Source organism: Carassius gibelio, chromosome B22 (assembly GCF_023724105.1).
Source record: "Carassius gibelio isolate Cgi1373 ecotype wild population from Czech Republic chromosome B22, carGib1.2-hapl.c, whole genome shotgun sequence".
NCBI classification, from domain to species: Eukaryota; Metazoa; Chordata; class Actinopteri; order Cypriniformes; family Cyprinidae; genus Carassius; species Carassius gibelio.
This window is the reverse complement of record NC_068417.1, coordinates 30,582,343-30,587,091: the sequence shown is the minus strand read 5'-3', so window position 1 is coordinate 30,587,091 and position 4,749 is coordinate 30,582,343. Positions and strand designations below refer to the sequence as shown.

The window sequence follows — 4,749 nt, the reverse complement described above, 5'->3', positions numbered from 1 at the left end:
CCACAGGCAGTTTGTGAGACGACCCCCAAACTCTGAATTCAAGCCACAGTACACAGTGAAGACAGTGAAGCATGGAGGTGCAAGCATCATGATATGGGCATGTTTCTCCTACTATGGTGTTGGGCCTATTTATCGCATACCAGGGATCATGGATCAGTTTGCATATGTTAAAATACTTGAAGAGGTCATGTTGCCCTATGCTGAAGAGGACATGCCCTTGAAATGGTTGTTTCAACAAGACAATGACCCAAAACACACTAGTAAACGGGCAAAGTCTTGGTTCCAAACCAACAAAATTAATGTTATGGAGTGGCCAGCCCAATCTCCAGACCTTAATCCAATTGAGAACTTGTGGGGTGATATCAAAAATGCTGTTTCTGAAGCAAAACCAAGAAATGTGAATGAATTGTGGAATGTTGTTAAAGAATCATGGAGTGGAATAACAGCTGAGAGGTGCCACAAGTTGGTTGACTCCATGCCACACAGATGTCAAGCAGTTTTAAAAAACTGTGGTCATACAACTAAATATTAGTTTAGTGATTCACAGGATTGCTAAATCCCAGAAAAAAAAAAAATGTTTGTACAAAATAGTTTTGAGTTTGTACAGTCAAAGGTAGACACTGCTATTTTTTTGAACACACCCCTTTCAACTAATTGCCCAATTGCACAGCCTTAAGAGCGTGCATATCATGAATGCTGGGTCTTGTTTGTTTTCTGACAATCTACTGAACCTACTGGTAACTTGTTTGCCACGTAGCAATAAAAAATATACTAAAAACCTTGATTATTCTGGTTAGTCACATTGTACTGCTATTATTTTGAACAATACTGTATTTGCCTCAAAGTTTCAGAATCAAGCCTAAAGCTTTGTGTTCACATCTGTCAGTCATATCAGAGATTAGAGTAAATTAAAAAGTTCATGTGATAATGGTGATGTTGCATTACAAAAAAAAAAAAAATAAAAAAAAAATAAAATAATAATAAAAAAAAATAATAAAGAGTAAAAAGTATGTGGTCTGAAAAAGCTTGACTTCCTCTGATATGGTTTTCTTTCTTCCTGCCTTGCTTCAGAGCTGAACTGATGTCATTTTAACCTCTGTGTTGATGAGAAAGCATATTTCATTTTCAGTGTTGTGTGGAGGAACGAAAGACTTCATTATTTTTATGTTTTATTCACTGCAACAAACATGAAGATCCTTCAGTTTCAACTCTGTGAGTTTATGATATGTGAATTTACTTGTGCTTTGTCATGAATTGTTTTGCTTTATATGTTCACAGTTTTAAAGCATATAGGCTTAATCATGATCTTTATGCTTGTTTTTTTTTAATAGATGTATTAATATGTTGTCAGTATGCAGTGTCAGATCTAATAACTGATCTGGGATCAAATGTGATCATAAACTGTGATCTTGATGGAAAAGATGTTTATTGGATTTTACTGAAAGCAGCAGATCCTCCAACAGTTATTCTACAGTCTTTCTCAAAAACAACAACACCTTATTACCCTAATAAATCATTCAGAAAGAAATATTCAGTGCAGTTGAAACATGGTCTGGTTATTAATAATGTGACTCCTGATGAATTAGGAGTTTATTACTGTATGAACACAGAAACACCTCCAAAACTCAGCAACAGCACCAGAATATACTTCAACGGTGAGTTCATTTACTTCTTAATTATTATGATTATTTACTGTTCATTATTTGTTATTTATTATTTTTTTATACACATCATCATAGTTCTCTCTCGTTCCGGAGATGAATGTTCTCCAGTAAAAGACTGACAGTAACAGACTGAACTCTTTCTTTACAGAATCAGCTCAACTAACTGAGTGTCACAATCAAACAGTTTATGAGTTTATTCAGAATCAAACACAATATCAGATTATCATCATCATATCTGCTCTGATGATCGGACTCCTGCTCATTCTGCTGATTGGTGAGTAATTATTCTTATTGTTCTCAATAGTATGCGATTTAAAATATAGACTTATTAATATAATGCTGCTCTCTTTAGGTGAAGCTTTTATTTGGTTGTTTATTTATTTAATTATTTATTAATTTTGTGTCCATACTTTATACAGATGAGGTTAAAAGTTTACATCCCCCTTTCAGAATGTGCAAAATGTTAATTATTTTACTAAAATAAAAGGGATCAAAGAAAATGGATCTTATCATTTATTTTGTAAGTTTTCATTTTTTTTTTTTTTAATAATTGTTCATGAGTCCCTTGTTCATCTCGAAACAGTTAAACTCCACAAAGAGAGAGTGTGTGGGGGGGGGGGGGGGTGAAAACTTTTGAACAGAATGGAGATGTGTAAATTTCTCTTATTTTGACTAAATATCACTCACACACACACACACACACACACATCTATACATATATATATATATATATATATATATATATATATATATATATGCAAAATTTTGACCTAAACTATATGTTTTTTTTACCATTGGAGGCAAAAATTATACCTGTTAGTAAATCTCTAATCTAAGTTCTCTGTTTCTTTCTTAGTTTCTGCTGCTGGAAAAACCGAACGGTTGGAAAAATACATTCATGATGCTGATCTGCAAACAAAAGTTATCTATCAACCATAAGAACCAAACCAACTGTACCAACTGTAATGTCAAGTCAGTTTCTATATGGGTACATTTTAAGGTCTTGGCTAAATTATTTTTGTTTAATTATTATTATTATTATTATTATTATTATTATTATTATTATTATTATTATTATTATTATTATTTTATTTTTTTATTTTTTTGGTAAATGGTCCTTACATTATTAAACCTCAGTTAATCTTGCCGTGTTGATGTGTATTCCTTGATTTGTTTCAGTCAGAATTTGTCCTGGGGTGTGTTTTTGTTATAATGTTACTAATGTCACACCTGATCTCTGTATGAAGTGTTTATCAGTCTGTCTCGACTTTTCTGAACTTGTTCTTGGTGAGTGAAGAAAGAAAACAATGACACCGTGTGTGGCTCACGGTTCTAGTTTCTCTAAAAACATGATTTATTCATGTTATCTATTTTCTAGGTCATCTATTTTCCAGGTAAGTGCTGCAACTTTCTTTTCGAGAGCGCTGGTCGTCGATTGAAGTGTAGTAATCGAATCTTCGGTCTGTGAAATGCGTTCCTCTGTTTGCCTCAACTTGATTTTTAAAATCTTGTACAGCTGGAAGGACGGTTTCAAATTGAGAAGTCATGTCAACTCTCACTGAATGTATTGCTTGGAGAATAACCGGAAGTCATGTTTATTGGATTTTACTGAAAGCAGCAGATCCTCCAACAGTCATTCTACAGTCTTTCTCAAAAACAACATCACCTTTTTACTTGAATAAAACGTTCAGAAAGAAATATTCAGTGCAGTTGAAACATGGTCTGGTTATTAATAATGTGACTGCAGATGAATTAGGAGTTTATTACTGTATGAACACACGCACACCTCCAAAACTCAGCAACAGCACCAGAATATACTTCAACGGTGAGTTCATTTACTGCTTCAGCGATTAAGACATTGATGATCACATTTAATATTACATTATTTTATATACTTATGAAAAACAGAAGTATATCCTCTTTTACAGAATAACAGACATTGTAACAATTGCTAACAGTTACTTTACTTTAGCAGACTGAACTCTTTCTTTACAGAATCAGCTCAACTAACTGAGTGTTACAATCAGAAACGAGTGGAATTCACTGATCACAATCATATCTGCTCTGATGAATGGACTTCTGCTCATTCTGCTGATTGGTTAGTTATTTTGTAGACATGTAAAAAAAAAAAAAAAAAAAAAAAAAAAAAAAAAAAAATATATATATATATATATATATATATATATATATATATATATATATATATATATATATATATATATATAAATATTTTGACATTTATGTGCAAGGTATACATTGTTATAAGGAAACCGTATACAGCGTTTAGTGAAACTAAATCACTGTTCTTTCTACAGGACTATTAAAAGTTTTTGTATTTGGGAACAGAAGGTCTACAGATCAATCAAAACAACTCAACACTGATCTACAACAGACACAAGTTGCAGAGCAGCATCAGGATCCACAACAATTACAGGTGAAATATGTCAAACAGTATCTTCTATAACATTTATTCAGCTTCAGAGACAACTGCTTCTGAAATGTTACATTTGTTGTTCTCATTTCTCTTTCAGTACGCCGAGGTGGAACAATCTTAACGTCTATTCACAAACTATTGGGTAGACCGATATAACCAGTAAAACATTAACCCTTTAAAGAAAAGAAAGAAAAAGCTTATTTCCAGCTTTTTTATTAAACACTTTATTTGATTGAATGTGATATAATTTATAATATTATTGCTTAATTCTGGGAAAAGGTGCAAAAGTTTGGAAATCATGTACCTAATGATAATTATGTTAATGTTTTGAGAACCATAGGTTTGTATTTCTCTACAGATATGTTGTAATAATGGGTATATATACCATCCTGTAATGAATATTTTACTTTTATTTTAATTATATATATATATATATATATATATATATATATATATATATATATATATATATATATATATATTATTTTTATCAACTGTAAGACCTTTATTTTGAGTCTTAAAAAAAGAAACTGGTTGAAACATTGGTTATCAATTGTTGACATGAGTATATTTTTTCTGTCTTTGGAAAATGGAATAGTCTTAAAAGTGTGAATGTGAACATAATTGTTGTTATTGTTTTTGTGGAGCATG

The 4,749-nt window shown here is 31.6% G+C and overlaps 1 long non-coding RNA gene across 2 annotated transcripts; it reads left to right on the top strand.

Moving 5' to 3' along the window:
* The first annotated feature begins 1,337 nt into the window (after positions 1 to 1,337).
* On the top strand, positions 1,338 to 4,472 carry LOC127987538 (uncharacterized). 2 transcript variants are annotated; one of them, XR_008161239.1, is made up of 4 exons: positions 1,338 to 1,655; positions 3,660 to 3,762; positions 3,980 to 4,098; positions 4,196 to 4,472. It is a non-coding gene; the product is annotated as an uncharacterized LOC127987538 (long non-coding RNA). The 2 variants fall into 2 exon arrangements; XR_008161240.1 differs by lacking the exon at positions 1,338 to 1,655 and adding an exon at positions 3,356 to 3,489.
* The last annotated feature ends 277 nt before the right edge of the window (positions 4,473 to 4,749 follow it).